Below are 12326 nucleotides of genomic sequence, written 5' to 3' on the forward strand. Positions count from 1 at the left end.
AAGAGATTTAAAAACGTTTCTTTTCCTTCCTATTTAAATCTAGAAATATTATTTCTGATATATTCGTTTAACCATGCCGATGTATTCTATACATTGATCGCAATCGAAAGATAATGATATACATATTGAAAATTCCAAATTGTATTTTCTATTACAATATTTATTTCGCGGCTCGAATATCGCTTACGACATCGATGAGATTTTCTCAAGATTGAGGAAAGCGAACAATGCATGCCGCGACTTGGAGTTTATTTCCCCACGCCTAGCTGCGTACATATGTAACCAGGTTGTAATAGGTACAGTGATAATTTAACCTAAGCCCACGAAAAGAAAGTAACAAATGATCGTGGATATAGCAGAGTGACGGTTTAACAATGAAAGTAAATTTATAAACTGTACTCTGAAAGACAGAGAACGAAGTAAACCGGATTCAAGTTTGATCAATAAGTCGAAATAAGTCGCAAACATACGATATAAAATGAAGAAAAAGAAATTTTTTAATATTTAAAAATAATTTTTTCCAAGAGAATATTAAGAAAACGCGAAGGAGATTCATTTCTAAGCCGATAGATATTTCATCATAAACAAAGTGATTTGCAAAGTGCAACGACGATCATGCGGCGTCGTGATGATCTAGCGAGGATCATTCGTCAGATATTACTCAACGCGCAGTTTCGAAAACACGATATCTCCCGTAAGCTGCATAGAAATGTTTCAATTTTCTTGATACGCCGCACGTATACTATACACGTTGTTGCATCCGCCACAACGATTTCTCACGACCGTAATCGTGCCTCGCGAGCGTGTCAGCGTGCTTTCTCGGCGTCGGTTCGTAGCTCTCGCTAGCAAGGAATAGGAAGGAACGAGCAAAGCGAATCATGTCGGCCTATAAATAGTAAAGGAAAGTATGAGGTGGTAACGCAGTAGAGCGTGCCGTGAATTATAATTTAATATCGTCCTAGTAATACATCAAGAGTGTCTATAAGCTCGCGGAAACCTATGAATCTCGCCATGATCCTCCTCATCCAATGTGTTGACCAACCGAAATAGGCAGCGCAAGAAATCTAATCTTGATTCGCGCGAAAAGAGAAAGAGGAAAACAGCAAGAGACAGGAGAGACGAGCAATATTATTATTCAGTTACGTTCAGCGCGGGTAGGTGGTCAGTGATATACTAATCGTGAATAATACCCCGCTTATGCATTAGCATAACGCTGACTTTTTTTCAACGAAGCTACGTGAATTAGAAATGCGCAAACGTCGGACCTGGCGTGGGACGAAATTACGTCGTCGAACGCGAGGATTCACGTTCGCGCGCGAGAGGGTAAAGATTGAAATACTATTATGTAAAAACGATCAGATGATAAATAAAACGATAGAAAAAAAGATGTCAGATATTGCAAGATGCATTAAGTAATAATGAAATAATCCGAGTAGTTATATCTTTAGTTCCGATTACCGATTACTGTAATATCCCTCAATAATTAATATTCGATATAATATAAGATTTTTGTGTTTTGCATCTTTATATTTTAACTAGAACATTTTCTGACTCTTTATATATAAAGTTTTTTTCTTTTTAAATTTTAAATTCTATCTCATTTCGTAATATTTCCCGCATTAATCACGTGTTCAGTTACAATTGCTCGCTAACGAAGTTCGCTCCTAATCCCGATGCGACCCCGCCGTCCGTTGCACGTTATCTTGTGTATTCGTGTCAAGGCATTGGTCAATGCGTTGGACGGATTAATCGTTAGATGACCATAAATGCATACAAGTGAGCGCTTAATCGTGCGCGGATTACGCGAAAGTATAATCAGTTGCGTGAGAATGATTTTTCTTGAAAACTAAACCTACAAGTTTTGAATTTGCAACTCGCAAGATATTTCTTGCTGACACAACAGCACGATCTCCACTCCGCAAGGATTTAATTTCCTTCTACTTTATTTGTGTTATTAAAGTAGTCCTAACTTTTTTTATATCTATCATTTTATATAGATTTTCTCTTATACGAATATTTATTTACTTTCAATCACATGTTTGTACAATATATTTTATCATGAGCGCCGATGTATAGTAGATAAGTAGAAATGAATGAATAGAACGATGAATTTTCATGTTTCCGTCTAGCATTGACCAACGTACGCTCATATTTTTCTACGTTTCACCAAAAGTACATGTCGCTTTTCGCACGTTAGACTTTGATAATGAGTGTTTACGTATGTGAGAGAAGATACCAGTTTGATATAAGCAGTGAATGGATTTTCTCTTTCTTCCGATCGTCCCAAACGATTGAAACTGCAAGATTGCTTCATTAAATATCTCGAGATTTTAATATTTGATTTTATTAGAGCAAACTCGATAATTTCTCGCGATCGGCAATAAAAGTAAGCGAACTATGATAAAAAAATGTAACTTTCTTTCCAAGTTTCATGTGATATTATAATATATATTCATATAAAATCAATCGTGCATAAATTATTTTTTAAAAACCATTCATTTACACATGGCATATAATTTAAATTTATTTTTTAAATAATTTTTCACATATATTGCACTTTTTTTCCCATAAATTTTCTTCAGATGACTTCACGTTCGAATACTTTAATAACACAGACTTAACGAGTTTACGCAGCTCGAAGCCACCTTTGCATGATAATTAAACGCATAAGTAATAAAGAAAGTTATGCTCCATTGCCAATCGCAAAATGCTAGAAATAGTTCATAGTACTCTTAGTCGAGGATCATTCATCGTGAACGGCGATTACACGCCGTCTTGCACAGCCTCGAGCGCGATTTAAGTCACTCGAAGTGTCGGAGTTCGGTAGTGGGTGAAGAAGAACGCTGAATGTTAAACACGCTGTCGGGCGGAAGTGGCGATCGCGCGCCATTTCTATGCATAACCCGTTGATTTACAACCAGAAATTGCGCGCGCGCGCGCGATTATTACACGGCCTGCTCCGTGGATCTTGAATCCGTTGTTTGTTGCATATCTCGCGCTGCTCTCTCATCTATATGTCTTTCACGCACTTCTAGATTTACATAAATCTTGAAAACGCGAAGAAGATACGAAATCGAAACTTTAGCACTTTCGTGCCTTTTACGATCGTCACCTACGTAAAATTCTCCTCGACACGAAGACGATCTCTTCTCCGGCGACGCAAGCTGCAAAAGAAAGCCGCCGGAATAATCCGCTGGCATCTGGAAACATGGAAAACACGTTTCATAGCGAAAATAAAATCGAAGAGTTTCAACTCTTGTTTCTGTTGTATATAAAAATAATGATTAGGTTATATTATATTGTATATATATAATCGATTGAATTCCGCGAAATAATATGCATTCGTATATATAAGAAAGATTCTAATTGCGAAATTTATTAATGAAGCGTTAATCATTCGATGCCGCATCTATAAAACTCGCTATTTCAAGTTCTATCGAGTTTAAATGGTCGATATTGCATGCAACTAAACGTACACATATGGCGACAGTAATCGCCACGATTTTTTGTCAATTAGTCTATTAATGGATAGCGAGGAATACGAACTTCCGCGATTGGTTCGCGGATGGTATCGCGATGAGATTATAGCGGCTGTGAAAAATTCAACGGCGCATTAATTTTCGTTTACTCACATCTCGCATTAGTGTCCTTTGATAACAGAGTCTCGCGGCAAACGAAATATCGTATGAACCGCGCGGGTCTTCCGTACGATATAAACTATTGTAATTTGCATTATTAAAACTCACAAGAAAATTGAAACTTAAAAAATCATTCAAAAGAAGAAATAATAATAGAGAATACGAAATATATGATTAATTTTATTGTATCTTTTCCACTTTTGACTTTCGATTTTATCTCAATAATTTTTTTTTTTATCCAAAGTTTTTATCTTCTTCACCAACACAATCGCGTGCGTTTTATCTCCTTAAATATCAGATATTATTATAAATCGAATAGCGAAAAATTCAAATGCGGGTTAATTGTCGCTTACGTATATGGTATTTCGCATTAGTCGTACTCCGATAAGCACTTTGCGCGCAATTTCGTCTCACAATATGCATTTAAACGGAGAAAGAAGAGCTTTTAGAATCCAATCTATATAGGATCTCCTAAGCGTTATCTCGACCTGGATATCTCGCGAGCGTGTTATCTCGTTAAAAGACAATGCACATCCGTGGCTCTATCCCCATTTTGATTCGCCGACACCCTCGCGTTTGCAATTGTATTGTATTATTCCACGCAGACTATAACTTTCATTTTTTCAGCAATTAATTGCGCTTTTGATATTTACGAATCAACAGATAGAGGAAATTGCGGACAAAAGTTTTTTGACGCGCAACGTTTATTTTATCATCCGATTCCGCGAGAAAGAATATAACTGACTTCTTTATACTTTTTCACAAATGATTTAGCATCGCTGATATCCGCAAATTATTCCGATATCTTTTCTAACGATATACCACCTTTGCCAGGCAGTTGACACCGCAGACGATTTATGCGCGATTGCGCGTTCACAGATTATAGTTTTAATTGCCATAATCGTTTTCCACGAAGGTAGTACTTTAATGGCTCCGTTGCATTTTATGACATTTAGTTAGTCTTACAATTTGTAAGACTCGGATACACATGCAGGCTTAAATATATTCTTGTTATTATATATTGTATATACCATATATTTACTCGTAATCCGCTCGTCGCTTTATTATCTCACGAGATGTATGATTTTAATCACGCGATAGCGTCGTCACGATTATACGATGTAACACCCTTGAAATGCGTCTTACATATCGGGACAGAGTTCAAGGTACAAGTGTATAAACACCGGTTTGAAAGGAGATAGGTGTATAGTAAGTCCGTTTGAACGTATATATATAATGCACAAGTCGAGAATCACGTTATTGAGAAAATCGAGCGGTATAATTCTTAGAACGTATAATAATGAACTACGCGTGAATTGAGCCTTGAAATACATTCCGCGATTGATTAATATATTAATGTATTCACTGTTTCTATCCATTTGAATGAAATGAAAAATTTTACTGTGAGATATTTGAATAAAAGATCACTAATCACACGTATAATATCTATTAAACCTAATCGAAGCCATTTCAAAAATGGAATTTTCGAATAAATCTTTCCTACAAGCTGCTTAATTCGCGTGTCATCGTGTTTTTCGTCTTCCTACGTAGACGTTAGCGTAAAAATTTTGAAGATGAATAGCCGTATTCTTTGTCGAGACAAAAGCCGTCTTTTACGCCTGCACTCTTTACGCAAAGGCGCGAAAAGAAGCTTTCCTACATACAAGCATTCGAGTCCGTGTTCATCGTTCGGTAAATAAATTATTGTGTCGAGCAGACAGAAGGTATGACAATACGTTAGGTTTACGCAACACGACGAATCATTCCGACTTGTTAGAATTTTATAATTTGTGCGGCTCATGCCTTTGGACTCTCTCAGCGACTACTTGCCTTTCATAATCGATTTTAATATAGCCACACCCATAAAATTTCGATAAAGCAGTCCTATCGTCTCATCGGTATGCGAAAATCGATTGATTTTCGACACCGGGAACGACAGAGTCTCTTTCGCAATAATAATTTTCGATTAATATTGTGAAGCTTATGAAGCTATCTACCTGGATTCGACGCCCGCGCAGATCTCGTTTAACAATTGAAAATCAATAAATAGGTTATATACGATTCGTATTCGATAAAAAAAAAAAAATTACCCGGAAAGAAAAATGTAAAGAGAAAGCTTTTCTCGCTCAAGGAAGGCCCGTCTTGATCTTGACTGATCGTCGAGAAAGCCCGTGTTTTTTATCAACTAAATATTCATTCCGAGACACGATAACACATATTCGCCAGGCGCATTAAATCTCCCTCCCTTCTCGTTGCGAGGAATGTGTATTTGTAACGAGTGCTCCCGAAGGAACGATTAAATCTTAGCTTCCGGCGATCAAGTACTCAACCACGACTTGATATCACGTGTTCTTACTGTGAAATTGGAGCGATCTTCCTCGTAGCGGGAAGAAGTATCAAAGTAGAGATCCTGTTAACCCCACGTGCATCCCGCAGATTGCTACTCTAGCGAGAGAGCCTTCACCACTACAAACGAACGGGGCCCCGGTTTAGAAAAATTATTGAGTGCACGCGTCGACGCAGAAATAATTCTCGAACCCTTCACGATGCTGCGTTCTTCATATAACATTTTATCCCTTAATATCATTTTATCCTTTTGCAAAATACAAGCTTCCCGCGAGGAGATCAAATTAGAGGATTTAGAGAAGTCTAAAGTTTACGTATCGCTTCATATATTCGATGTATCTAATTTGAATTTGTTTCGTAAATAATTAATTTAAATATATTTTACATGTCTTCCCTTGGATTGTTTCAATTAACGCATGAATTTACTAAAATGTACATAGACATAGTTTATAACGCAATATAAAAATATTATATTTAAAAGAAAAAAAAAAAAAATGTTATGATTAAATTGATATAACATTTAATCCCTTTTCCGCGCGCGAATGTGCGTGTGCCGTCAAAATTATTCGAAAAAGTGCTATCAAGCGTGAAGTCGACGTTATATCTGCGATCGAAGCGCAGTTCCCGCAGGAGCATATGCTCGTAAATACACGTTCCGCAAACTGCGCTAATATTCCAGATACAAGGCCCCAGTAAAATGACTAGCGCATAATTTCCGTCGAGAGAGCGGAGAAAAAAAGGAACGTTACAGACCTCCGCGCGCGCGCGTGATAACACACATCTCGGTAGAAGAGGAAGAGAGAGAGAGAGAGAGAGAGAGAGAGAGAGAGAAGCGCGGCTTGGAAAATCGCGGTTCCTGTTAACCCTTCCGTACGCGCATCTTCCCGAGATTGCTACCCTTATGTAGGCGAGCGCATATTCGCAATTCCGCCACGGAGCGGAGAGCCCCGCTCTTTCTCGCTGGCTCACGAAGACACACACTGTAATCCTGGGATAATTCTCGATCTATCCGCGTTATATAGCCGCGGTATTCGCTGCAGATGTAAATACCCGCGGGGCAGCCGGGAGCCCTGCAGGTATTAAACATACGTTCCCCGGGTACTCGACAAATTGCTCGCATGAACCAGAATAATTAGCATCCCTAGCCTCCGGTGGTATATGTCTACTCGCGTTGCGCTCCTCTGTCCTTCTCTCACTATCTCGTTTTCCTCGTCTTTCTCACGTATTATTTTCTTCTCTCTCCCTTCCCCATACCTTTTCAGCAACTCTAGCGCTTGAATCAGGCTTGCACGTTCTGGGGAATGCCCAGAACAGAATGAGCGTATCTCCCCTTCTCTTGCTCACCGATACGGCGGTTATTTCTCTCTCTCTCTCTCTCTTCGTCCGTCTCATTGTGAAGATATACCATGTTCCGTGGTTGCGTTTAATCAGCCCCGCTGATTTGATACGCGCCATACTGTCCGGCCTCTGCCGGCGTCGGCCGATGCGGCTGCTTAAGAATGTAATTTAATATGCAACGTTATACACCGCGGGCCCCGCCGTGTCATATTTATAGGTATTTATGCATCGGCTTCGCGAGCACGTTTGTGCCGCGCGCATGGTACGCGCACAGTCCGCGAGCCCATTGAAATTATCTCCCGAAGAGAGAGGAGGAGGAGGAGGAGGAAGGTATCGCGCTGTGCGCGCGTATTCACAACATTCGTACTCTCTCGAGTATACGTGGGAGGAATTTATCGTTATTTATCGCCGATTAAAACCCTACGCACCGCGCCGATTCTCTCTTTGTGACCCTTCGCGCAACTCGACGCGACGAGAAAAAAAAAAGAAAGAGAGAGAGAGAGAGAGAGAGAGAGAAAAGAACTCTGCCGCTGCACCTGCTGTTAACATAATTTATTCCAACCCGTCGCTCGCTGCGCTCATCAATCTAAAAAATGTGGCTCTATTTTTTAGGAAAATCAAGTCGCGATACCTTTTACTCTCGATTTCGCTTCGTTTATATATATACGTAGCGCTAGAAAAATCTTAAAAGACTGACATTGGGAATTAACATATAAAATGATAGACATTGCGAGTCACATTCTCTATAAAGGTAGCATCAATATATCGTATAATTTTTTTATTATGTTTATATCATTTTATATTAATTATTATATCTTTAGGCTATATGCACTAAAAATCTGCCATAATAACCAGAATTGTATCTTGAGATTAAATGAGATTAAATGAGATTAAAATTTTAAGATACTCGCATGCGTGTAAAAGCCTATGAGAGAGTGAGAGAGAGAAAATCTATATAATAAAGTATAGCATGTAATAAATCTCTAGTTAAAGTGTCGAACGATTCTTTACCTATATTTTCACAACTTTATCTATTATATCTAATACACAGAACTATGATTTATTACTTCTCAAGTTATAAATAGAAAGACATTGTAACATAAACGGAGTATTTCGTCATAATATAGTAGTACAATTTAATAATCTAATATATATATATATATATAGAAACTAATATCGCGATGCATTTAACGACATTAGATCTCACTTTGACAAGGTAGAATGGAAATTTAATTTTTATAGCATACCACATACATCAAGCCACACTTACATCTTGATCGATACACATGCATGAAAATGGGGATGCAATTACGGCGCAATTACGTGCATCTTATAATGCACGATGACGCGGTGTCAGGTCGTAAGAGATACGAGCACGAGGTCTCTCTATTATTATAACCGTTCCCTTTTCTGGGACGGCGGGGGGCGCGAACATATATCGGCATCGATACATTATGTAAGAGCTTCTTTTCTCGATTAAACAATTCTCCCCCTCCCTCCCTCCATCCCTCCCTCTAGCATTGATCGACGTGGGCGTTAAGAGAGAGACACGTGCTGCCGACATGTTGCCTCACGCGAATACTAATAAAGTCTTGTGGAGAGAACTACCCTAACAAAATTATTCGAAAATATTTCTCACGATATAAACGTGATAATTTAATCAGATTAAATTTATTTGATTATAATCTCGTTTATATAAATACTTGTTAAAATACTATACATAGGAATGAATAAGATCGCTAAGCGATCATGATATCGTTTCAATGCCGCCGCATGTTATTTATAAAGTAACCTGTTTATGCCGTATGTATGCAACAAACACCTTTCGCGCAGAGAAACACGCGGACGCGTCGTGAGGAATATAATTCTCTATAATTCCGCATTTTCCGCACATTTTCCTCAGCGCCGGGCAGATTCACGGCGACGATGCGTCGTCGCCGCCGCCGCCGAAACGCCCTAATGATGCGCTATGCATGCGCGTGTGCATTCATCGTAATCCTGATCTTGTACACAGTGTGTAATATCATCAAAGTGTCGAACCGTGGCGAATAGTATCGCTAGCGCTAAGAGAATCCTTTCCGTTAGTTAACTCGCGTGTCCACTTTACTCTCAGAGATTCTCGATAGTACAACTACGGGTATGGAAATGAAAACGTTTATCAATTGTCAAATTAGAGATCTCTATCATATTCGTAATTATTTCTGGGAAACGTTAAAAATTTTCCAACATTTCTCGTATTGTGGAAAGTTATGAGATATTATAGAGAATCAGTATTTTTTTATGTATGAAATTTCTATTTTAAAAAGCAATGTTTTATCTTGCTACGTTATGTAACGTATATACTGTAATTATACTATAATTATTGTATGTAATTTTTATAATACTTTTATATGAAAAATTATAATAAAAAAATTATTTAAACATATTTTTTTATTTTATTTTTGAAACGCATATTATTCTACTATCTACGATTTTATTTACAATCTGTATTTTATTTAAATAGATGATAAAATAAAAGATAGCCTATTATGAAATAACACATGATTAACTGTTTCTCGAAGCTATCTGCAATCCATGTTTTACTCTAGAGAGAGAAAAAAAAAAAAGACTCCCTGTCTATGGTAGACAGTAAACACTCGAGGATATCGTTACTACTCGCTTGCCAAAAGGTAGAATAGGCAATTTGTAGTTAACGTCAGCGGCGAGACGCGCGCAGAGGACATTCGATTCGAGCCCGAGATTGCCGGTTAAACCTTGAGGCGCGATCGTAACTCATAATTGATGAGCGACGTGTCAAGGATCCAGATCTCCGTGGATCGACGTTGCCCGGAAAAAATCGCCTGGGCTGAGAACAGCGCGCGTGCCCCCTCGCCCATGATGACTTTGTAACGTCGTATCGAGGCGGCCCCGGGCAATTATTATCCGTTTCGGTCCGCACTTTTCCGCATCGACGCGGACGGCAACACTCGCGGCGGCCGCCGCCTTAATTACAAGGATACCACGAGGCAGAGAGAGGGAGGGAGACTCCGCGCGCAAAGTCTCGAGCGCATATTGTCGTTAGATCGCGAAGGATTACGTTGCAAATCCGCGTTATGTCGATCCCGCCGGAGAGAGATCCGCCGTCAGTCGTAAACACGGCTGCGTTACTGCAGTCGTAAAAAGGATACGATCGAGAACGTAAATTTCGTCGTTTCTCGCCGGTCGTAATTCTCGAGATTTTCGATGAACCGCTATAAAACAAAATCTTATCGCTCTATCGCCGCGGCAAGAACCGCGGATTGTCTGTCTCTCTTGAGATTATTATCCTAAAGTCGAAAATCGACGAATAAAGAATATTCTTCGCGTATTTCTTCATCCATCCTTCTCCAATTATATATTACGTATGTTTGTTATTTATTATTAGTTCTATGAAGTGTGGAATTTTCTCGCAATTCCATGATAAGAGAGAATTTCAAGAGAGAATTTTAGAATAGATCGTTTCCCGATTTTTTCGTAAATACGTAAAACTGTTTGAGCACCTGCAATTTCACTGATGACAATATCGCGAAGCTATCGCGAAATGTATTTAAGATACATATATATGTATACATATGGAGGAAAATAATATATTACGCCTCTTCTCTTTCTCTCTTGCGTAGGACGCAACGTATAGGTATAGCAACACGATTGCATAAAATCGCCAGCGGTCTTATCTCGCGCTAGCACCTTGTCTCGTCGGTCGGACTATTGAAATTTTCAATGCTGCCTATTCGTGTAGAATCAAACGTCGTGCGTGGGTTTACATCTTTTTCTGACTTTGCCGGCCCCGTATTGTCATATCATGCAACGTTGGTCATTAATATTAATCTATAATTATTATATTGGCTGAGGAAGAAAAAAAACATCACACTCGAACCTTGTTTATCGCGAATAGGCGATTAGAAAAAAAAAAAGAAAAAAAAATGGATGGAAAGTATTCTCGAATTGTATTAAAACTCTTGCGTTATTAAGAGTAAAATAATTGTCGCATTTTATGCGAAAATTTAAGATTCTGATCGCAAATTTTTATATTACCGAATGTATCCGATATCGCCCGGATTCGATTTAAACTTGCTACTGTGCAATCGTGCTCGTGATAACTGATAAGGATAGTCGCTTCTTTGGAATTCCAAGATAATTGGATAAATGAGAAATATTAGGAATAATTAAAACCCTATATACCGTGGTATGCGCAGAGGATCATTTGTCAATTAATTCAGGAAGGGCGAGTCTCCGCATCGAGAAGCGAACGACGTTGTTACCAGTTATCGGTATAAGGTTCAATAGCATTATACAATACTTCGTGTACCGCTGATGCGCGCAATCGGGAAAGATCAAGATCTACTGTCTTTAACTCCTCTCGACTTATGAAGAAAAGCAGCGAAATTAAAACAGTCATTCGTATGATTAATCATTCATGCGGAGAAAAACTTATATGTATAAGAAATTCTACCTTCACAGTGGATTCGGAGAGTCGATTAAAAATAATTCTTAAATGAAAAGTTAAATGAAATTTTTTAATTTTACGATTATTAATTTTACCAGCTCGCCATTGTTTATTGCCTTATTTGATAATATTAATTATCTCGTATGTTGGTCTAAAAATAAAAAATAATGATTTTCCGATCGAAGCGTTTTCGAAATCGCCCAAGATCGCCTTCGAGACTCGCGGCGGATGAGCGGAGAATCAATTTTATTTCGTTTATTCGTGTTTAACGGCACCGGAACGTGTACGTACGACTTGGCAGTATAGCGCCACGTGTAATCCGACAGAATCAGGATCGGTTGATCGGTGGCGCGGCTTGGCGCCACACAGTGGTCGTTCTCGCGGTCGTTGATACGAGATGAGCAGCGGTAATGCCGACTTAACGCGATCAAACGAGTTCACCATCGCTGCTACCGCAGACCGCCCCGTATAAATGAGCATCCGTGTGATTATACCGGTGCTAGGGCCGAATGAGATCGGGTACGCGCGTATACGCGATC

General features: G+C 38.9%; 1 protein-coding gene across 4 annotated transcripts in view; it reads left to right on the forward strand.

Annotated features, from left to right (window-relative positions):
- Positions 1-12326, forward strand: part of LOC138939265 (uncharacterized) — a 41755-nt gene that overhangs the window by 4151 nt on the left and 25278 nt on the right. The gene's annotated exons all lie outside the window — the stretch shown is intronic.

The sequence above is a fragment of the Polyergus mexicanus genome, unplaced genomic scaffold (assembly GCF_030449975.1).
Source record: "Polyergus mexicanus isolate NDT 795.1 unplaced genomic scaffold, iyPolMexi1.0 SCAF_14, whole genome shotgun sequence".
Classification (NCBI taxonomy): domain Eukaryota; kingdom Metazoa; phylum Arthropoda; class Insecta; order Hymenoptera; family Formicidae; genus Polyergus; species Polyergus mexicanus.